The sequence below is a fragment of the Sinocyclocheilus anshuiensis genome, unplaced genomic scaffold (genome assembly GCF_001515605.1).
Source record: "Sinocyclocheilus anshuiensis isolate Anshui unplaced genomic scaffold, SAMN03320099.WGS_v1.1 scaffold230, whole genome shotgun sequence".
Lineage (NCBI taxonomy): Eukaryota > Metazoa > Chordata > Actinopteri > Cypriniformes > Cyprinidae > Sinocyclocheilus > Sinocyclocheilus anshuiensis.
In genome coordinates, this window is record NW_015546034.1 from 274,112 (window position 1) to 299,500 (window position 25,389).

Consider the following 25,389-nt stretch of genomic DNA (forward strand, 5'->3'; position numbering starts at 1 on the left):
AATTCGTACTGTAGAAAATAGATTGTATTTTATGTTTGTGTAAATGCTATAAGCAGTGGTTGTTCATAACATTTTAATTGTCATCTCTGGGGTTCAAACACTTAATCGGCATTTTATAAGTGTGTCTGTGCTGCTGACTGGCTGTTAATTAAAGCTGCTTCTGAATCTGAACAGGATGGGTGGTTTGAGAACGAGAGAGAGAGCAGGGAAGGACTGAAGACTGAGCATGTGCAATTTATTTATATGAACGTCCTGCTGGCACATATAGCCTACACATATGGGGCAAACAGGCACTTGAGGCTTACACTTTGTGTGATTATGAAGGGCTAAGCATAGGGCTGTTGGGCTGTATGTTGGATGATTGAGTTGAGCTTAACTGAGCATCCTTCCTCATGCATGCTGGAACAGGCACATGGTTACTGGCATTGACAGTCTCACTGTCTCATCACACACACATGTTGGGCGCAGTTGACAGCTCAGCTCTAGGGTGCAGACAGAGAGGCAAGTAATGCTGTTTCTCAGGTTTAAGCAAACTCTTTTTGCGTACCAAGTCTGAGCCCCTCTCCCTGCGCAGCTATGAACGCTTCGCGCTCGCTCAGCATGGGAACCCCACTCAAGCACCTAACAGCACCGCGGTGAGCGCGGACACTCTCGCCCCGTGGAATTACAGCGCAGTGAGTGCACACAAGCTGATGGAGCTGCCGGCGCGGTCCACTACGGTAAGATGATGGCGTTTGTTTAATATAAGTAAGTTGTAACATTTAGAGGGGGAAAAACTCGGTCATAATGTGTGTCGTACTTTAAGTCATGTGTATATTTATATTAACATATAAAAATATTGGAGAGCTAGTGCCAAAAACGCGTGCGTAATCAGAGGAGCGTTTGAGGGAAGCCTATCCGTTAACGTTACAGGCGCAAGTGTGCCAATTAGCGGGGATGGCTCCAGCCTCCCCCAACAGATAGCCAAAATTATATGTAAGTATTTTACATGTAAGTACTGTGTTTAAAGGTGCTTTAGTATGTTTCAATAACCACAAAAGTTGCAGCGTTTTTCTGAGGAGGTAACCATAGTAACAGTATGCTGATCGAGCGATTTCCGTTCCGGACGGTACCTCGACAAAATATAAAACGTTATTTTTTGTACATTTGTTTTCGATAGTCCGACGGTTAGTTAACTGTGCCAGAGGCGCCAAATACGCGAGTTGAACATCACATTGCGTCTGGACAAACTGCTGACAAATATTCAGTTTCTGTCTCTCCGCATGGATACGAAAGGATTAAATGTGTTAGCTAGTCAATCACGCCTCATTGTTTAGCCTCTGGGAGTGTTCGATGATCATGGTTTTCCATAGGTGATTCACAATCATACGTTTATCGAACCATTCAATTGTATCAAGTGCACGAGCCAAAGCATGTGATTAAAAAGGATTAACCTGTGAACTCCAATAATGAAATTGTAATAACGTTGTTAAAACGTCATTAAATTATGTTTAAAAGGCCGTTATTTCATGAAGAAAAACTTTCCCACAGACCGCCGTTACACTTCCTTGCTGTATATATTAATATTTTTATGGTAGCACATTTTCAACTGCTGCAGTATCTGAAATAAAAGTATTGCAGTTGCAGGTACTTGATATTTAATGCACCAGTGGAGCATGGAGTCCATTTGTAATGTATAACATGTATCTATCTATTCTGTTATGTCCAGAGCTGGAGTTATTGCTTGACATCAGAAATACTCTCAAAAAGGTATTTCTGTATGATTAGCCTATATTAAATAAAGTTGTAACGGTATTCATTTGTTTTTATAAATGCATTTTATGCTAAATGTTCGACAGTCTGGTTTTAACAATAATTGAACTGGTCTTCATTTCTCATGGTTCTAAAACTCATCCAGACATATTTGGATCAAGTCTGTAAACTATAGTCTGTTCTGTATGGTGTCTTTGGGATAGTATGCAGCTGAATTGCTGCACACTGATCACTAGAGCGGCTCACTATCACCCACACACTCAACCAGAGGTGTTACAACCCTACAAGTGGAATTACTCAGCAAATAAGCACAATTTAGCAGACTGAGTAAGTAATAGCCACATACACACAGATGTCAGTTTGGAAAGTAGGCAGTCATGTGGGAATCTAGCACATGGGATTAATTTCTTAGAGAAGTAAGCTATTCCTGGATATTTCCTATTTGGCGATTAAAATGGGACATACGAGAAAATGAATTCAGAGGAAGAAAAGAAACAAACAAAGCCAAACATGCAAAATGTAGTGCGTGAGAGCATTATTTGCATTGTATCATTTCATCAGATGAAAATGATATGGAAATAGCATGATAATGATGTGAGGTCCTAAAACAGAGCTTTGTCCCTTGTGAGAGTTTTAAACCCAAATTTTACTAAAGCATACAGTAATGCTATCCAGGGAAGTAAAAAACAATTAGCTGATGCTTTACTGCTCATAGTCCTTTTTCGTCTCTAACAGATTTATTTATTTATTTATTTATTTATTTTCATTTCATAAATCAATAGTGGTCCAGACAAATTAAAGAGTATGTATTGTGTCATATGAATGAGTGTTATGGCATTCTTCAAACAGAGGGGTGCCTTTTTCCTCTGATGAATCATGAATTTATTTGTTAATGTCACAGCTACAATACAGAGCTTGCATTCATATTCTGATGTAATGTGAATATAGAGCTTAACCTTTATATCTTCCATTGGCCTAATTTGATTTTTTTTAATCCATGTTATTTTTTCACCCAACTTTGTAGCACTATGTATTAGTGCATAGAATTGAATTCCTATCTGTATGTTGTGTCACTGTGCATTGTTAACCTTTCGCCTTTTGATTCCAAAACAATAGATTGATTCTATTTTTTTTTTTTTTTATTATTTTTTTTAAGAGTGGCATGGATAGCTTTAGAATTATAGAGTACATCAATGTGTGGGAGATAAAAAGTAATGCAAATATGAGTTTGAAGCAGGAGCTTGAAAGAGAAAATGAAAGGTCATGGTTGTACAGGGACTTCAGAGAACAGAATGTTTAAAACTATGCCTTAGACATTGCAATTGTCTGCGAGGCTCTCACTGTTTGCCTTGAGCTAGTATTGACCATCTGCATGGCCTAAACAGTTTTTGTGATGACACTGCATGACAATTAGCCTTTTATATTTCATTGCATAAATTCTCCACTCCAGAGGCCTGAGATAAAATACTGAGAGGTGGCTGTGGTCTCAAAAACAACAGGTGGAATCAGCCTTTTTTATTTATTTTTGTTGTTGTTGCATAATTTACACTACAATGATGGCAGAGAAGTGCTTCTGAAGTGTAATTTAGCTGTCTTTCCACTGACTGTTTATTGCTGCTCAGTGGTGGCAAAAATGCTTTACACAGCAATTAAAACTATAGCCTATACTATCATATAGGGGCTGAGGTGGGTCAGAGAAGGCATAATTTAGTCTGGTTTTTATCCGGCATTGTGTGTTATGAGCAGGAACAGACCAGCATAAACAGACCATAAAAGTGCCCCTATTATGGATTTTTGAAAATTACCTTTTATGCAGTGTGTAACACAGCTCTAAGTGAATGAAAACATCCTGCAAAGTTTTAAATCTGAAAGTGCACTGTGTATAAAGTTATTGTCTCTCATAAGAAAGAGTTGACTCTGAATCATTGAAACAAGTTGTTTTTAAAATGTTTTCTAATCCCAAGCCGTTTCATGTTGACGTCATCATGAAACATTAGCATATTGTCCGCCCACATGTTGCGCGCGCAGACCCGGGAAAACTTGAAAACTTGGTCTGAATGAAAATGCTGATTAGTTCTTTGCCAATAGGTGCCGCTTTTGGAGCTGAAAAAAAAGCTGTTCCCCCGGTAAAGGCTGTACACAAAGCAGCACTGTGCTCAGAAACACTGCTTTATCAGGCATTACAGGCATGATGAAATTAAAATGAGACCAATCGGACCAATCACCGTAGATTAGCGTCACACAAAGGAGGAGTTTGGAAAAATTAATCGTTGAGCGAATGGTTTGGGAGTCTTTGAGCAAGTAAGGTAAAAATAAATGCATATCATAAGACAATGAAAGTGTTTTTTGACCTTGCATGCATGTCAACCTGTTGTTGGGGACTCCCAAAACCAAAATATGAACCTTTCATAACCCATAATAGGGGCACTTTAACTCAGGTGTTTAAAGATGCCTTTTGTCATTTAAATGAAAGCCAGAACATTGGACACTGGCCCGACTTTCAAATCCATTGAAAGTGATCCATGTGTTAGTCTTTTGCCAGTAAATGCTGATTTAGCTTGAACTTACATATTCTGAAATCTTCTACAGATGCAGGTTTGGAACAGAGTTTCTGGTTAATTCATAAGGCTGACATGACCCTGTGCTGCTTTGATGATCTTCCGGATTTTTAAAGGTCATATGATTTCAGCTTTGTATTCTTGGAAAGCACTACTACATAATGATTTATTATAGTAGCATTTTAATGTTTTTTTTAGGGTTATTTGACACTGGCTTGATAGAAACTTCAAGTTCAATTGAGTTTTGTCTCTGAAGAGGCGGGATGAGTCCAAGGTTTATTGCAACCGACTTGTCCAGTGTGTATTTGAATTGATTTCTGGCTTGTCAGAAGTAAAACAGAGAGCAAAGAGGTTTCTGTAATACAATGAGACATTCACAAAATGGAGACAACATAGACATTGGTCTGTTTCATATGTCTATCTCACAAGTGAGGAATAAAGCACTTTTGTTTGTTTTTGTATTTTATGTTTAGAGAATTGTTGTGAAATATATCACCAACCACTGAAAAAATAAAGCCAAATGTATTTTTAACACTATTTCAAAGTACAGTGATATTGACAATCAAGGACAAACACAAAATCACAATTTGAATGATTCATTTCATTATGATTATCAAGAGTTTGTCAAGGTAAACTTTCAAGGTAAACAGTAGCGGGAGCCCTGATTCCTTATTAATGATAATGGTTTTGACATTAATGTTAAAGCACTAGATATTGTGTTTGGATGTTCACATATTTTTGTCATATGTATGCATGTTTTATACATCAGAGAGACTAAGACAGCGACAATGAGAGGGAAAGAGAGTGAAACAGAACAAGATATTAATCTGTTCAAACTCCGGTGACTTTGCAGTGTCCTTCAAGTCTTTCAAACATTAGTATTCTTCTTAACATCTGAATTAAAAATTCACATTGGGGTGGTCTTTATGTGTCCTGATCTTTTCTGTCTGATTGTGATAAGCTTTAGTGACATGCCTTGAAGGGACATGTAAGATCAGACCTGTCTCTCAGAGAAGACCAAGACTGTGAAAATCTCACACCTTCAAAGATATTCACTTTACAATGTGCCATATTGAAAGCCACATTAATGAATGGCAAGTGGTTTGTTTTTTAAATTAACCATTCATAGGGTTCTCAGTGGTCATGGAAGGTACATATTTTATCAGTGTGTGTTCCCAAGGAACCAAACTCATGACCTTGATGTTGCTAACATTATACTGTCCCAGCCTTAGCCTTTAAAGTCCGCCTCCTGACAAAGATATTGATCAAATGTACATTTTCCTCCAAGTACTTATCACATCAAGTACACTCTGTTCAACTAATCTTTGCAATACAATTTAAAAAAGATATTTAACCCTCTGATGCATTCATTGTTGAATTACAAAGGGGAAACAGTTCTTAATGTTTGTTTTCACTTCAAAACAAGAATAATTCTAAATCTTGTTTGTGTTATATGTTGAAAAAGTTGCACATCTGTCCATTGCAATAGATTGTTACATTGGATCTCCATGCCAGGAATATCAGATCAAGTCTCCTTCTCAGATCCCATCATTAAAACCCTCATCCGTCCCTCGGGTCATTTTGACCCAAAAAGTTTTTTCAAAAAAATTCAAAAAATCGTACCGGTCCAAGATTTCTTTACTTCTGTCACACTTGCTCCGGGAATACACACAAAAAAAAGGATTCGAGGAGTTTAAATGGGTGCAATAAAAAAAGTAAGAAAAGTGTCCCCCGCGGGTCATTTTGACCCGTATTGGAATGAATGGAATTTACGAGAAAACTGCATTTTTCATTACATTTTTTTTTTTTGATATACAAAATCGGAGACAATCCAGTAAAGATTTATACCCAAGCGAAGGGCTGATTTTTGATAGTCATATCTTGTTTCTGCTGGGATATGACTGTCATTTTTCCATTTTTTTTACTTAACACAGTTAGATTTGAGTGATGTGGTGGAGACCAATGAGTTTATATCATACTTATATTTTTTTAAATATATATTTATGAAATTGTATGAATATGCATATGTTTAGGTTATAATTCAGTTAGAATTGTTTTTTTTTTGTTTGTTTTTTGGGGGGGATTTTGTAATGTTTCAATATATATTTTAATCCATAAACAACCAAATTGAAGCCTTAAGATTATCTAATTTCTCATGTTTCACTTGTTTTGCCCAGTTAAAAATCTCCATAGGGTTCTATAGGCCCCTCTAGTGGCTGTAACCATAAAATGCAATTGTATGTAATTTTTCCCCACCAGATGGCATCAGAGACACTCAGTGACTCAATTCCAAGGCCCATCTGTTGGTTTTTGATGAAACAGGACTGAAATTGTCTTTCTTTGTTTTTTTTGGTGAAATAATGTACAAAAACTGCTTATTTGCTTATGTTTTCTTAAAAATATCCAGAATAAAAGGTAAATATGATAAAAATCACCAAAAAATAATAGAAAAACCTACATAAAAAATTAGAAAAAAAAATTAGAAAAATGTTCCAATATAAGCTTTCTGGACCAAAAATACAATAGTGTCATTTTTGGCCTTCGGGTCATTTTGACCCGCGAGGGACACTTTTCTTATAGGTTCGGGAGGGACAGATGAGGGTTTTAAATATTTGTTTTGTTTGGTATCCCATATTATCAACATTTATACCAGTTAACAGCAAGTCTTGTCTGATTCCAAAATAAGTTAACAAACCTGTATTTTGTCTGGTACTGGTATTATTTTGTATGATACTATTAACTAAAATTCTTCCAGCCTGAGAGGTTGACAGAGGAAGAGCAAGAAAGCAAGAGATGAAGCAATGATGATAAAAAAGAGTTAATTGATTATTAGAGTTTAATAATCTTAGTTGTATATGTTTCAGTGCTCAGACTTCGTCTGAACATCATCCCTACTTCTAGACTTCGTCCTGTACTTTGTTTAACCAGTACAAATTCAACAAATGTTATACCAAACCAAAAAGAAATGGAAAATAAATTTTACAACATCTTGTGAAATTAAAACCATGAAATGGAGACATTACCTTGTCTCTTGCTCTTGAACACCACAAAATGATAATATTAAACAACAACAGAAAGCATTACAAGAGCAAGAAAAATATGTAAAATAAGTCATATAACAAAAATCAGTCAAAGACTAATAAAACTACTAAAAATGGCTAAAATTGGCTTTTAGAAATCCATCCACTGTAGCAAAGGCATGCATCAGAGGGTTAAATAATGATTCACTATGGTAAGAACTGCCAATGGGTAGCCAAGAAAAATGGGTCAGGGGTATCAGTTAAAGCATGCATAGATTTAAATCATCAGCACCTCTGAGCTGCACATTGTCAAAAGTGCTGTTTGAAATCTGTCTCGGTGTCCAATGTTTTTGCCTAGTAATGTTGTAGAATCAAAAGGAATTTGTGCAGTTTGAAAACTTCAGCTTGAATTCAAGTTCACCTTCCCCCAAGAAAGTTCTTTCAGGAAATACACCCATGCTCTTTGCGGAAAGGTCTCAGCTTTTGTTGGACAGACGGAGTAGATAATCTCCCCAAAAAGACTTTTTTTTTTAAAGCAGTGGGTCAGCTGTCCTTTATCAAGGTTTCCGTTTGGGCCCATAGTCTCCAGAGACGTTCCTTACCGATCAGGAAACTGTCAGCTGACAGATTTAGAATTGATTGTGTGTGCTTTGCTCCTATTCAGACTTTTCTTCTAGCCGCAAGCTATGATAATAAGTGGAGCAGCACAGACAAGCAAGTTCATTCAACACAATCTGTTGCTCTCAATCTTGCAGGTTAATGTTTGTTATTTATAAAAGCTTTTAAATAATGCAAACATAGTACAATTAAATGTTTTTTAATTATGTTTTTTTAGATGATTTAAGATCTTTGTTGTGCATTTGGTGTTATTCTAAACAACTGCAGCCCAAAAATAAAGCACCATGACATTGTTCTCTCTATTCTATGATTAGCTAATGGTACAAATAAGCTCCTTGCAATGTGGTGAAATGTCATTTTCTCTTCTTTATCCATTTCTATCTTTCTCTCTGTCTCTCCTTGTCTCTTTAAATCGCTCTCTGAATATCTAAGTGATAGTGACATTTTAAGAGCACTTCCCATCTATTTGTGCCACAGAATCATCCCTCCAAGTAGCAGAACATGCTCTCGTCCAAATACCTCATCGATAGACCGAACAGACAAGCACTGTAACGGCACTGACATATGAGGATTAAACCAAATATCAGCTCTGTCTCTCTAGATTAGGTAAAATGACAATCATGGCAATTTGTAATGGATACTGTGCCTTCCAGTGTCTAATTTCTGGTTGTTTATGAAAGAGTGTTTTTCAGAAATTGTGCCATTTACCATTGTGCCGAAGCATTTCATGACCTGTTTAGTTATTTTTTGAGGTCATTTCATTCGAATAAGATTAGACATGTGCCGGTATTCGGTGATGCGATATATCACGATAATAAACATGCACGATATTGTTATCGCGGGCACTTCAAAATACAGAGAATAGTTATTTATTACACATTATTCAGAATTTTGAATGCATTTTAAGAATACTTTTCCCATCAAATTGTCACAATGCACAACCACTGTATGTTGCGTCAAAGACTCATGTGCACTCTGATGTAACCAAACGGATGAGAAGTGCATGAAGGAACACGTGAGAGACACTCTGGATGATAGCGCACGTTCACTCTCTGACAGCAGATGGTGCTGAACAGCAGAAATGCAGTCATTACCCTGGAAACCCCGTAAACAAAGCAGCTGCGCTACTTTCTGTTTCTGAAACTTATTTAAATGATTTTAACAGCCATTCAGATTTGTGTATTCGCTATATGGTGTTCATCACATAAATATTTAGACTTAATAGGCTATTTATTTTCAAACTTTTTTACATTTTAATCTGGACTACAACATGCCCTAGATATTGTTTGAAAGTGTTTTGATTATTTATTGTTCGGTCACACTTTACATTAGGGCTTCATTAGTTAACATTAGTTAATTCATTAGTTAACATAAACTGCTTGGATACTTGAAATTCTTCCAAGCATCCATTAATCTTAAGTAATTCCAATATTTAATAACAAGTTGTTAATCCAAAGTTGCAACTGTGTTATTAAATGAGTTAACATGAACTAAGAGTTGTATTTTTTAACAAATAATAATAACTCCTGTAGCAAATGTAGCTATTGCTCATTGTGAATGTTAATGCATTATCTAAGGTTAACTAATGAGATCTTATTGTTAAGTGTTACCTATTGGTCTTTATAATTTTTCTGCACTTTAATCTGTGTAAAATTTTTAACTTTATACATTTTATGTGTATTGCTTTATTGTATTTAAATGTTCAGTTATTTTTGTTATAAGAAAAAAGTTATTAAATCTGTTGTACTGTATTACGACAACACTTTTTTGCAACTAAATTTCAATACCGTGATAATACTGTATACCGTAATAAAAGTATTAGCAATTAATCGCAACATGAAAATTTGATACTGGCATATGCCTAAATAAGATATGGACTACTGTTCAAAAGTTTTGGGGCAGTAAGATTATTTTAGTGTTTTTTTTTTAAGGAAGCCTCTTAATATGCCAAATTAATATTGATCAAAATAAATACAGTATAATAAACATATAATATAGTGAAACATTTTTATAATTTAAAATAACTCTTTTCTATTTAATTGTATTTTAAAATGTAATTTATTCCTGTGATGGCAAAGCTGAATTTTCAGCAGCCATTACTCCAATCTGATCCTTCAGACACATGATCCTTCAGAAATCGTAATATGAAATCTAACATGCTGATTTGGTGCTCAAGAGACACTTCTTATTATTATTATCAATGTTGAAAACAGCTGTGCTGCTTATTATTTTTGTGGAAACCATGATACCGTATAATTTATTTAATGAAAAGTTTAAAAGAACATCATTTATTTGAAATTAATAAAAGTATTAATTTCTTAAAATTGTTTTTTTTTTTTGAATGAGCTCCTTTAACATGATGGAAAAAAACAAGGTAACAGTGAAGCTGCTTTTTAATTTTCAGTCTCAGTATTGAGTTCCGGGAATAAAACCTGCTTCCAGGTATGAATTATCACGTTAGAAGGAGAGCATCTGTGCCACAAACCATGATTTCTTCAAACCTCCCAGCGTGTAAAGAAAAAGCCTTGTAAATGTGAGGCACCAAAATGCATTTATGCTCACATGGCTTGCCTGCATACAGAGTGTCTGGGTGGATAGACAGGCATAGTGACTTGCTGACTCATGATTCAGTTTAGTAAGGTGTGAAATAATTGGAAACAATTTTATTCTATTGATCATATGGTAACAGGTTTATCAGTTTATTGACGAACTGATAACAATCCTGGCAGAGAATGTCTCTTATTCAATCCAACAGAAATTAAATGTTAAAGTTTGTTTTGGAGAACTGCAACCACATGCATAATAATGTGCTGCCTATATATACCTATAAGAGACAGAAGATCTCATGATGAAGGAGATCAATTTAGAATAAGTTAGGATTGACCAAAAGTACATACGGGGTAATGGCAGTGGAACCAAACAGCCCTTTGTGTGTGCAGGTTCTTCTCCAGCTTTACTGAAGCACAATGATTGTTACCTTCTTTTGTTCAGGGCTTTTGTTTGGATGTATTTATCATGTAATTGAATCTTTTAGACTGAGCTGAAAAAATAACAGGCAATTTGTGCTTTTGGTTTTCATAAAGCCACAGACATCAAGGGTCAACTGAATATATCTAAAACTTAAAATTTAAATCCATTTTCTGAGACACTATTAAATGGTGTATAAGCAAGGCCTTTTGAATCAAATTTAGTCAAGTCCAACCAGCTCAAACATTCTTTTATCTACTACTTAAAATAACATATTATAGCGCATTGGCTAAAAAGCTCAATTTCTCGGGGGCACAAGCCAATATGCTGTTCAGGGGGCCTAGAACAAGAACCATCTGATTGTTATTTTTGCTCAAAAAGATCTGCATTGTTGGTGCTGATAGCCTAGTGGACAGTGTGTTGACATATAATACCATTGTGTTATGGGCATCCCGAGTTTGAATCCTGGGTCGAGGACCTTTCCCACCCCGCTCTCTCTTTCTCCCCCTTAACTTCCTGTCTGCTCTACACTGTCCTATTGTGATAAAGGCAAAAAAAAAAGAGATCTGCGTTAACTTATCTGCGTAAACTTGCACACCTGCTTTTGTTTACAGCTTAATTTTATTCACAGCTAGTTGTAGGAAATACCGTGGGATTCATAGTTTTATCCCACTGAAAATCTATGATTCGAAATCCAATTTAAACCTGGATAAAACAGAAAGTTTTAGGATTTAAAAAAAAAGTTTCAGCACTATTTGTAGATTTAATCATATAAGTACTTTTTGTGACATTGATCATAAGTCTTTGTACAGATGGCCAGATGTTTTTCTGTTGAAGCATAAGATGCTTTTGGATCATTCTCAAATCATGCTGGAGAACATAATCCTCAGGTTTGATGCGTATTAATAAATTACTAAATTTATAAATGTATTATAAATGTATTAAATTAGAAGCGTATGTTTTTTAAGCATTCCTTGTCCATGTGAATGATTGCCATTCTTGATTTGCTAGTCTGTATTACTCACCCATTGTATGCTCTAACTATAAAAGCGACCTACAGAGTGTCAATTCTACTTGTTTTGCTCTATCTGGCTTTAGCCATTCGAGTCAATAGAGTGACCCAGGGATGGATAGAAGTATAAATGGATAAATTGATGCTAAAAGTGGCAGACTAAGACGTTGACACTGGTGAATCGAACAGCAGTGTTTAATGTACTAATTGCTTCTTAAGAACTGAGTCTGACACAAGGGCAAAAACCGAAAGCTGGCCCGCTTGCCATTCTAAAAGCTTTTATGTGTTCTCTGTTCCACACACCAATGTAATTGAATGAAACAGCACAATCCACTTCAAAAACAGTAAATATGTCTGCTTAATTCCATCTCAGCTGGCCATTGAGGTATTAAACAGGCATTATAGAGAAGATTTGGTCTCTTGGATAATTAAGACGTTTATAACTTTATAAGTAATGTGAAGCTCAAGTATTCAGATTCAGTGTCCTTTGTGTAAATGTAGCACATTGTGCTCATCTGAAATTATCTCCTGGTGTTCCCTTTTTTTCTTGCTGTGCACAGGTGGCAATGGTGCAGGATGTTGGACATCCTTTCCCCACAGTGGATGTTCCAGACCACGCTCACTACACCATCGGCTTTGTCATTCCGGCAGTGGGCATCACCGGCATGGTGGGAAACTTCTTGGTCATGTATGCCTTCTGCAAGTGAGTCCATCTACAGAGGTCAAAGCGATGTAGATATGAATCAGTGGTCAGTTAGCCTGAACATATTTCAATTACAATGCAAAAGGGCTTCTCAAAAACTGCAGGCGCATGTAAAAAATGTGCAATTATAAACTCTGAAATTTTTTTTTGGTTCATTAAGCTGATTGTTTGATGAATCAGTGCTCTGAAAAAATAATTAGGGTTCGGCTTTATCAAGCTTTTTCCAGTGTGTTATTATTGAGGGGGAAACAGTGGTAATTATATTTTTATTATCCTATAATATATAAAAACAAACATTTTTGTAAAAGCCCGTGAATTAAAATTAACTGTTTTATTGACACTTTTTGCACAACTAACAAGCTTAATTTGTTAGTGTTTTTTTTTTTATCTGTCTCATGATTTGTTAATTGTATTATTGCATTATATTACCAAACATGCAAAATCTGACGTTTTCTTTCCTAATCAGACAAAATTTGATCAGAGGAAAACTGAATGACTGTTCCCAACCCATGTTTACAGTAATAGTAGCACATATTAATTAAAAAGTACCTTTTTCTATTTTAGTAGAAAGTTTATTTTACATTTGTTTAGTTTGTATTCCTAAAACCCAGAAGACAATTAGCATATTTGAGCCATTTTCTCTTTATGGGTTTGTACTATAACCATGTCTAGAAGAATGGTGAAAGAAAGTCTATTTCAAGTTGGGAAGTAATCGTTTTGAACTATTTGCAAATAATATTTTGAAATATGCACACATTAACTTTTATTTATCAAAACACAAAAGTGTTTCTTGTCTTATCACGTAAATGACACCATATTTCCAATTCAAAACAGCCATATTTGAGAAAAAATTTGAGTAGTTTGCATCTCTGGATATCCTGTCATTAGTTTAACATTTCTATCATAAAACAGTTGTCAAATATTAAATGTTTCCCTACTTCCATCTTATCTGACGCCTGTGTAGAATAGCAGTTAGCGAGTCATGACTGAACAGCTCCCTACAAAGTCAATATATTAGAGATGTAATGTCTCATTCAAGCTCTCTTAAACATATTATTGGGATTATTTTGTATTAGTCCTAAAACCCCTCCTGAAAGGACAACAATTGCATGATTACATATGCGTCATGCAGTAGCATGTGTGGGATTAATGTGATGCTCTACTGTTAGGCTTTCGAATAATGCCACAGATAAAACAAAGATGTCAGGTCATCTGAGGATCCCTTGATCACTGATGCTCTTGTTTAGTTTTCAAACCTTTTAAGCACTTAAAGTGTGTTCTTTGAAGTGAAGTAGTTGCTGGATGGTTGATGAAGTGGAATGACTCAAACTCTCTTGAGGTCTCTATTCAACCTGAGGAATGTGTGAGAGATCTGCTGCGCTTCCTCTGAATGATGTTCAATAAAACACCCTCACAGTGCTGTAGAGCAGCTTTATAAGATGGTGAAGAGAAATGTGACAGCAGCACCCACTCACTTCACCCATTCACAATCATTATACGAGTTTATGTTGTCTCGAATCATAGTTGATCAGAATTGAACAAGCTTTCTCTGCCTGGAATCATCTTGTAGACATCACCTTGTTAACAATAACTGAGAATCTGAATACTTTCCGTACCCACTGTATATGAAATACACGTGCACACTAATATGAAATCCATACCAGTACATCTTATGTTAGTAATGAATGCATTGTGAATAACTTGCGTATACATATAAACTTGACACATGCATACACCTATAAATACACGTGCACACTAATATGAAATCCATACCAATACATCTTATGTTAGTAATGAATGCATTGTGAATAACTTGCGTATACATATAAACTTGACACATGCATACACCTATAGACACTCGCTTATACGTATAAACTCGATCAATGCATATACACCTACAACAACACGCGCACATACATATAAACTCGCTGCATGCAGACACACCTATACATACTCGCATATACATATTAACTTGATCCATGCATATACACCTATAAACACTCGCACATACATATAAATCCGATGCGTGCATACGCACCCATAAAACACTCACGCAAACATACAAAATAAAATTCACAAACGTATACCATTCTGATAAGAAAGACGCATGCTTTAGTTGTGGATATACATACAGTATATGCAAGTGATTTCATATGTGGGTGTGTGTGAACTTTTCAGTGCAAACGGAAGGCATTTCAGTGTAAAAGGAAGTAGCGGCACTTCTGGCTGCATCTCCAGATGCCGGGACATTTTAAAACGCTTAACGTGGCTTAATGTTTTTAAAAAACCAAACTCAATAAACACATTATTAATAAAGCATACGATGTACAGACAAGCAGATGAGACCAGAATAAGAACGCAACGCGTTTAATTACACGTAAAGTGTTTTCCTCCCATAAGGAATACGCCTAACGTGGCTTAATGCATTAAGACAGTGTTTTTAAAATGCCAAACTCAGTAAACACATTATTAATAAATCAAACTATGTACAGTATAGTATGATTTATTAATAATGTGTTTATTGAGTTTGGTCTTTTAAAAACACTGTTTCAATGCATTAAGCCACATTATGCTTTTTAAAATGTGATGTGACATGTGGCCAAGTATGGTGACCCATACTCGGAATTAGTACTCTGCATTTATCCCATCCAAAGTGCACACACACAGCAGTGAACACACACCTGGAGCAGTGGGCAGCCATTTTTGCTGTGGCGCCCGGGGAGCAGTTGGGGGTTCGGTGCCTTGCTCAAGGGCGCCTCAGTCGTGGTATTGAAGGTGGGAGAGAGCGCTGTACATTCACTCCCCCCACCTACAATTCCTTTGGGTTACGAGTCTGACTCTCTAACCATTAGGCCACGACTTCCCAGCATGTCCCAGCATCTGTTAAAAATAAGGTATTTCTCAGGCAGTAAATGTGGAACCTTTAGATGAATTTGAGCAATGCTGGCATGGTTTTGGTCTCGACTCGACCTCAACCCCTTAAAGTCTTGGTCTCGGATTAGGTGGTCTTGATTACAACACTAATATATATCTTCATATATATGAAGAGTTCAGATGCAAAAGCCCCTAAGTGCCATCTGAAATTTTCATCTAAAATTTGCATTTTTATCAGGCTCCTATGTTTAGGTTCAGCCATTTTTACTCTAATGGCAATGTATAGGTAATTTTCTATACAATTAAAGTGAAATAACTGAACATAAATATTGGAGAGTGATTAAAAATGCTAATTTTATAAGAAAATTTCAGTGTGTGTCATATCAGCCATTGGTTGAAGCTATCCATCAACTTGACTATCATTGTAAGTTAATTACCTTACAATGCGTGTGTGTGTGTGTGTGTGTGTGTATCAACTTGACTATCATTGTAAGTTAATTACCTTAGTGTTTGGAAGTTTAGGTCATGTGCACAAGAATGTGATTAAAGGACTGCAGTTGGGTGGATTGCAAAAAAAGAAAGCAAAAAGACTTGCAAAATTCTGTTCAGTTTCAGCCATTACAGGGAGCATGCAAATATGGAAACGAAGATGTTTTGTCTATCCTTGAGTGTTAAATGTTATAAATATAAGGACTTGTGAATGTATGTTAGCCATGTGTACCTGTCATTTTGCAAACTGACCTCCCAAAGTATTTGGATTGCGTTTTTGTTGCTTGTCTCGTGAATCCAAATAAAAGAAGAAATGTGTACTGTATATATAATATTAATATTAATCCAATATGTATTAATTACATTAATTTAGGCATTTGCTAGGTTGCTAAGCAGGTTGTACCAAGCAGTATAATGTACAGTGAGCCAGTGATTATTGCAAAAATAAAACCCTTTAGAATGGTGCAAGATCATCTGATAATCTGAACATAATACATAATATTCAAACAGTGGGAAAGAGTTTGTTGATATTCTTGTTCTCTCTGGTCTTCTCATTGCCAAGGCTATAATCAAGCAAAGGTTTCCAGCAATATTTAAATTAGTGGTCAATCAATATGGGTTTTTCAGTGACAGGTTTTAAAAGGTATACCTTTTTCCAGTCTGTAAAATGAAAAACCTGTTCACATTAGTGACATTTCCAAAGCAATTATAGATATATATTTTAGAATATATAGAAATATATTATGTACAGCGTTACAGGGTTTCCCGTTATTATTGTAATTACACATCCACTGCCCACATGTGTAGCTTGTATAAATTAGCTAGTATTCCTATGTTGATAAGGAAAACATGTTCTTTTTCATCTAAAGCCATTTTCCAGTCTTATCATTTTCATACAGAAGCTTGACTGAGGTGGTTGATTTATTAGGACTGTGTAATATGATTTAAAAGTGAAAGTGAAGTGACCAAGTATGGTGACCCATCCCCAGAATATGTGCTCTGCATTTAACCCATTCAAGTGCACACACACTGTAGTGAACACACACACACCAGTGGGCATCCATATTGGACGAGAACACTGGTTATTCACTCCCCCCACCTACAGCCCCTGCCAGACCTGAGACTCGAACCTGCAACCTTCGGGTTACAAGTCCGACTCTCTAACCATTATGCCACAACTGCCCCCTTTACACAATGCTGCTCTTTACTTTTGTTTTCTTCATCCCCCTTTTTGTCATCATGTATTGCTACTTCTTCATCTTCAGGGCCATCTGAGATACCAACAGGTACATGCTTTTACCATGTTTATAAGCGTATTTGACCATGTTTCTGGGCTGGAAAGAGGAAAAATACTGTTTTTCTGTTAAAAAGAGGAGTGTTATTTATCAATAAGAGATCAATTTTAGATTAGCGCTATGTTACAGTGATACAAATACCTCGGCTTTGTAAACTGATGTATATGCTGTCTCTTCTTGAGTGTACTGTATATATCTGTTTGTTTACACATCTGTACGATGGGAATAACAGAGCTGTGGGAAAAATCAATGGAGAAGGAGGACCCAGAGACTCTATCAAGAAGATGCATCGAATGAAGAATGAATGGAAGATGGCAAAGATAGCACTCATAGTGATCCTTTTGTATGTCATCTCCTGGTCTCCGTATTCCTGTGTGGCTCATACTGCTTTTGCTGGGTGAGAATCTGTATGTCCTGCACCCACAATCCATTGCTTTTATTACATCCTTCTTGATGATGGTAGCTAATTAGTGTTGACTTTAGCTTATTTTTTGGTTTGTTTTATTTATTGCTTTTTTATTATTTATAGTTACCTGTGGCAACTAAAACTGCTAAATATTTGACGGATAAAGTTATACTTCACTTGTCACTGTAGCTATGCTTACACACACTATTCACTGCTAGTGCAAGAATAAAAAAGCTCTAGTTATTTGTTCAGACAGTACAAAGACTGTCTAGACACTCAAGGTGGAAATATGTCAAATTAAAAAGAGCAGAGATAGCTTTAAATTAAAGATGATAAAAATGATCCATTCATCTCAATCATCATGAGGTACAGTGTGTTCCGTGTGAGAAGTAGATATTTTTCAAGGTAGATATAAGTAGATAAGGAAAGGTTTTTGATAAATGTGGCACTAAATTATAATATAATATAATATAATATAATATAATATAATATAATATAATATAATATAATATAATATAATATAATATAATATAATATAATATAATATAATATAATATAATATAATATAATATAATATAATATAATATAATATAATATAATATAATATAATATAATATAATATAATATAATATAATATAATATAATATAATATAATATAATATAATATAATATAATATAATATAATATAATATAATATAATATAATATAATATAATATAAACCAACATCAGAGAACATGCAAATGTATTGTTCATTTATTCAAATATTACTTTAAAATTTCAGGGGATACTTCAAATAAATATTTTAGATCGCTGACAAGAACGTTTCTTAGAATTTAATATATAATATATATGTAAAGACATGATTTCTTCCATCACTGTTTTCTTCCATCCACCCTCACAGAGAAAATGTGTCACAGACTGTGAATGAAATTCTCTGAGCTGTTTTCATCAGACTCCCTTTGACAGGTTAATGATCACATACGCTACGTACCTGCAGTTTCATTTCCAAAGGACTCAGAGGTTTCACTCATTTACCACCTCTTTGTAATCTAATATGTCTGTGTGGAGCTGCGAGGCGATGTCATGCTGGGTAGATGAAAGTAAAGCATTATAATGAAGTGTAATGTTATGTCCTCTGACTCTTTCCACAGCTACGCTGACATGCTCACACCCTACATGAACTCTGTGCCTGCTGTGATTGCCAAAGCATCCGCCATCCACAACCCAATCATCTATGCCATCACTCACCCCAAATACAGGTGTGACGATGCGCAGCGTAAACCTTTCTACCAACAGTTGTCTATTCTGTTGTGTTTAAAGAGAATGATGAATATTCATGGATATCAGTTGATGTACATTCGCAGTCATTTTGACAAATTATTACAATTATATGAATTATACTGTGACCTCATAGTGAACAAGAGCAAGATATAACTGATATTGTAATTAAATTTTCACACTAGTGTTTACAAGTTTAAGATTGAATTTAGAATTTAGAATTGTTTTTGAAAGACATCTCATGCTCAACAAAGCCACTTTTTTAAGTGTAACCGAAATTTCTGTTAAAAATAAAATAAAATCCTGGCAATATTTTACATTGCTCACTAAAATTGAAATACCCCGGCTGCATATTGAAGCACTGAAGCACAGCCTAGTTTCCAATACCAAGAGACCTGTCCAGTGAAATGAAACATTGTTCCACAAACATGCATGCTGCGTGCTTCAAGGCCAGGCAGACCCAAATCGATCAGCGGTTTTGTGTACAGAGTGCAGGCACAAGTACCTTGAGATGACAGAGGTAGATCTGACCTTTAAAAGTCAGATTTACTTCAGATTGATCTGCTCTGGAGCACGCTGCGTGCTTCAAGGCCAGGCAGACCCAAATCGATCAGCGGTTTTGTGTACAGAGTGCAGGCACAAGTACCTTGAGATGACAGAGGTAGATTCTGACCTTTAAAAGTCAGATTTACTTCAGATTGATCTGCTCTGGATGCATTAGGCCATGTGCTGCTCATAACAGATCTGAAGATTAATGCCTCATGATGAAGCACCTAAATTCTTATCACCTGGAAATGATGGCATCCTTGGGAAGGATTGATTTGAGCTGTCAAGTTTGGTTTTGACATAGGGCACAATGAGTACCAAATTCCCTTGCCCCTTGAAAATGTAAGGCTTTTTTAACAAAAAAAAAGGGTATTAATATTTCATAGACAGTTATGGAAAGTTGATGTGAACTGCAGTTTGCAGTATCCTCTTTCAATGTTCCTGTCCTTCTTTCACACATCACTTCTCTCTCAGGTCTGCCATTGCAAAGTATATACCATGTCTTGGAGTCCTGCTGTGTGTGCCTCGTAGAGACCGGTTCAGCAGCAGTAGCTTTATGTCCACATGACGCTCCACTTTGACAAGCCAGACCTCAGAGACCAGCAGCAACCTGCACCGTGCTGGGAAGACACGCTTGTCCTCTGTGTCTGACAGCGAGTCGGTAAGAAAACACCTTGAGGCCAGAAACAAACTCTACATGTTTGTGAACCCAAATTCTGTCTGAAAAATATGCCAGAACCAGTGTCAGAAATTGTTAGGGAGTGATACTAGTCCCCCTGAAATTGATTTTTGAGGGTGTTTTTTTTTTTACCTTTCTGATGGCATATTTTTGATCGTACTGTATAATAAACATCATGTGGTCCATTAATGTGAAATACTTCAACTGAATAAATTTAATCAAATGGCCAACCTGTAACTTAATAGACCAAGAACAGAATATTATGCTATCAAATGTTAGGTAATAGATAACTAACAGAGCAATGTAGACACAATTTTAATACCTGGGGCATGTTGGTCACTTTCTGTAGCATTTTTGTTGTTGTTGTTGATTTCTCTCCCTGTGGTTAATGATGTGATAAAAGTACTGTGCACATTGCATTAGCTGCATGAGGACATCACCAAGAGAATTTGATTATAACAGACAATAATACTTTTGTATAGGGACCAATTCTCCCTATTAGCTAGTTGGCCATTAGCATGCCTATTATTAACATATTGACTGTTTATTGGTGCTTACATATTCTGCATGACCATATTCTACATCCCTAATTCCAATACCAAATACCTAAACTTAACAATTACCTAACTAACTATTAATAAGCAGCAAATTAAGAGTTTATTGAGGCATAGTTAATGGTATGTTAATAGCAAGAATTGGACCTAAAAATAAAGTGTGACCACCTCAGTAATGCAAGTAACGTACATTTAAAGGGATAGTTCATCCAAAAATTTAAATTCTGTCATCATTTCTGTCATCAAATGTATACAGATTTGGAACAACATAACGATGAGTAGATGATGACAAAATTTAAATTTTTAGGTGAAACATGGCCAAGCATTCTCGTTTGCATTTGTGTAAAGTATGTTTCTGTCCTTCCTCATCCAAAAGGTAACAGCAACCTCACAATTATTCTTTTTGGATTTCTATTTAAGCTGTTTGATCAGCATTCAGTGTGTTTTTTATGGACAGGGCTGGACGGACACAGAGGCAGATCTCTCCAGCGCGAGTTCACGCCCTGCTAGTCGTCAGGTCTCATCTGACATCCGTAAAGATTTGTCAGACTTCAAGCACACCAGCTCTCTGAGGCTGAAGGTCAAGAGCAGAGACTCGGGTATCTTCGACAGAACCTCTGCCCAGAGTCTAGCTGAGCCAAACTTGAACCGGACCTGTACATACATCAGCGTAAGTGAGAGTCTTCAAGAAGTGTTATATTTCACCTCATTAATCAAAAGCTTCCCAGCTCACTCAGTGCTCCTTGATATATGAAATTAGGAAGACCACATTCATTTTAGAGAGGAAACGACTCCATCAGATTTAAAATTCATTTGGAAATTTCATTCCATCCTTCATATCTTGAAGACAGTTCACTGCCCTGGTTTCAGTCAGCGTAGTTCTGTGACAAATGACAAGAGTGTTCAAGAGTGTGCATGGTTATATGTGCTAATGATGTTCTTTCTGTGATTTCTTTTGACTGTACATTAATTCAATTTGAGGGAGATTTGTGCTTCTTTCACCATTTTTTCTTAGATGAAGCGGAGCTATCACTTTTCTGAGATCTACACACTGCTCTTCTTGCTTTAACTCTCCAGATGAAGATGTATTTTTTAATTTAGCCTGGTACTGGTACTGCTGAATAATGATAGATTTTCTATTTCACTTGAATGATACATCACAAGAGAAACTTATCATTATCGAAAGTTATTATCGAAAATTGTATTAAAATACTCTGTACTAAAATGCTCTATACAGTGCAACCAGTGTACTCTGATTCCTGAGTCTATGACTATTTATGATTTATTTTAGCTTCTATAAAGAGGAAGAATTTTCATTTTGTATTTAATATTTTATTTTTTAATTTTAAACTATGATTACATGGTTTGTTGGGTTTCATAATTTAGCATTTAATTTTTTTTTGTCCACAGCTTTATCAGAACAGACTTGAGACCCATTTTTGGATTGAGACCAACTATTTGAGAACCACTGATCTGCTTCACTGGAGCGATTGTACAACATAGAGAGCAATAGTCAGACAATCACTCTCTCATGTTAATGAACTGAGACAAATCCTGCTTTTATGCTTACCATTTACCAGTCAAAGGTATATATAATGTCACATTATTTCTAGTTTCCAGTCACAAAAACTTTTTTTTTACAAGTTTTAGAAGAACAAATGTCAAATCAAATTGATTTGGCTCCCAAAGGCTCCTTTTGTTAATATAATGCTAATCAGGTCATGAGCCAGTAGAGCAAGTGAAAGATGTAGATGGTACAGTGTGGGTCAGTGTGCGGGGCGTTTCTTTAAAGAGCAGACATGAAAGAGGGTCCATTACATTGAGATTAAGCCTGCCTTAATTCTTCTGCTCTAATCTGCTGGTTTTAGAGAAATAATCCCCATAAACAGAAACTCATCCCATGTCATCAAGATGAACGGCATTAGTGCGTCCACTGGGTGGCACCTTTTGCTTTGCCCTTCCACCTCAATTTTTGTTGGTCACAGCCCATTTTAAACACTAGGAGGCTGGCAGTGTGCTAACTTAATCAGTGATTAAAGATCTGAACTTAGTCATAAATTCCATCTCTTTCAGACGGTGGACGACAAAGATGAGATCTCCATGGCTGAGGTCAGCCTGTCCAGTTGTCTCTCGTCCTCTGTAAGTGCTCTATTTGGACTGAATTAGTTTATTAATTATGTTTGAGTTACAATTATTAACATATGATGTTAGTTCATGTACTGACGCAAAAACGGGAGATCTCTGTAGTTATTAACATGCAAGTGTCTGTTGTCTGGAAATGGATGTAACAGAAGGTCTGTGCATCACAAAACCAGATTTACATGTGATTATGTCACTAAGAGAGGGAATTTATCTAAGTGAATGACACTTTTTCAAGAAAGGTCAAATATAGGAGGAGAAATAATAATAATACAACAGTCTTCGATATTCCTGGAGCAGCTTTCTCAGAGGATGCTGAAAAAAAAAACTGTATTTAATTTGTTCTGTAATCTTTTTTTGAGGTTGTGTGAGAGAAAACTGATGTGTTTGATTAATACGGGACTGAAAGTCCATTTGTGAAGCACAATTTTACGAAACTCTTCAGACACTAGTCCCCTCCAAACAGGTCCAATGGGGGTATATGTTCCTATTTATTAATCTTTTGTGTTATGAAGGAGCTGTTTGGTTAAGCATACTGTACATAATAAGCATACAAGATTTCAATACACTAAGTTACTCACATTCTGAGGAAGAACACAGCAATAGCTTGATCCTCAGAGAGAAGAGATACACAAAAACCAGACTTTAAATGAAACCAACCCACATGAGATCAAATTAAGCATCCAAATTGTCTTGTGTTCAGACGCAGTAGTTTTAATCAGAGAGGCCAAGCTACACTGTCACAAAGTTAGCCCAGTGTGTCATTATTATAGCTGTAGCGACTGGAACCCAACGCTAGAAGCGATGACAGGAAGCAAACCTGTCAGTGAATGTAAACACAAACTCTAGTCCAGAAAGTTCTCAGCAGATCAAGCTGAAAAACATTCCTGTATTGCTGAGCATCAACATGAATGTGGCAAGATTTGGTTCCAGTGCACTGTGGGAGTTTTCATTGATTCCAACAGGCAAGTCTAATACCTGCTTATGCACTCCCAGCCTGATCTCATGAAGTGTACATATTAATAAAACACACACACACACAAACACGTTTGTTTCTGTGAATTGTGGGGACTTTCCAGACTTGTTAGTTATTCCCGCCAACATCATAATAAATCAAGCACTTTGAGAACGAATTACATCTTTCTTGCTGCTGAATACATTTGTAGATTTTTTTCCAGCACTGTATGGCCAATGCATATATTTGTACATATATTATTGAATGTTATTAAGAAAGTGCGCTCAACAAATGATCTTGAATGTATGATTTCTCATGCTTTTGTGTTGTGACACGTTTCTCTATCCACACGTGAATATTCAGGGTTGTGATTGTCTGCATGCTTTCTTAATATAAAATAGGCTCATTTGATAGAAATATTTTATTTTAAATGATCCTCACTTTCAATGCAGGCCACAGTAACCCATATTAATGTGAAAATGTGTCTTTTAAATTCTGGTCTTAGAGCCCTTGGCTTTAATGAACTGTACCTTTCAGATGCAGATTTGCCTTTCTGCTGGATTTCAGAGATGCTTTAGTGGGATTAATATGCCAGCATCTGGGAGTCCTTAGGGTTTAGAGGGGAAACGCTTTTAACAAGATTAGTTTTGGGAAAGTCCTCAGCCAGAACGCTCCATTGCTTTTAAAGGCTGCTGTGTTGTCGAAGTTACATACACATTCTCAGATAATGGTCTCTGAAGCCGTTCAAATGCACTGTCACTCTCTCTATCTCTCCTGAGAGATAGATTTACCTTTTCATTTTGAGGTAAATGTGCTTCATAGACGAGTTTATGATGTACTACAAGGTGGGTTTGCATATTTACTGGTGTTGCCAGAATGTTCGCCTGATTAGCAACTCTTCATTTAGCGGTGACACGTTTAGCAGTGAACACATTCTGTATATCCACACTCACAGTTATCATGTAGGTCAATAGTGTGTCTGCTGACTTGCGTGTGATTTGCTGTCTGGATGCCGTCGGGTGACATAATCAAGTGTTATATAAATGATAAGTTATCTTGTCAGCTAAAGCCATCAGGTCATACATATTATTTGTGATTACATTGTCACGTCTTCACTGCCCTTCCCTTTCCTGTTTTATTGACTAGTTATGATGTTGACCCCTTATTATATTAATAGTTGCATTGTAAAGTTCATACGGTTAATTGTTTTACTGTTTACCAATGCACCTGCAAATGGCAGATTCATTTAGAACATTTTCAGACTTTAAATATTTCTCACTGCCCATAAAACTGCATTTGTATAATTTTAATTAAAACAACTGTACGTACTTTTTTTTCTTTCTTTCCCACACTCCCCTGAACATCTGTTCTGAGATTATGTAATTTGGTACAAATTCTGTGAAAAGGGTGGGCCCAGTTTACAAAAATATGTTCTAAGAACATTTTGTTACTCTCATTAAGTAAAGAAAATGTTATTTCTGGATGTTCTCTGAATGTTCGAAACGTCCACTTTATTTAAATGTTTTAAAAACGCTTTTCTCTT

At 36.0% G+C, this 25,389-nt stretch overlaps 1 pseudogene; it reads left to right on the top strand.

The window, feature by feature from the left end:
- The first annotated feature begins 200 nt into the window (after positions 1-200).
- On the top strand, positions 201-25,259 carry LOC107698792 (melanopsin-A-like; annotated as a pseudogene).
- The last annotated feature ends 130 nt before the right edge of the window (positions 25,260-25,389 follow it).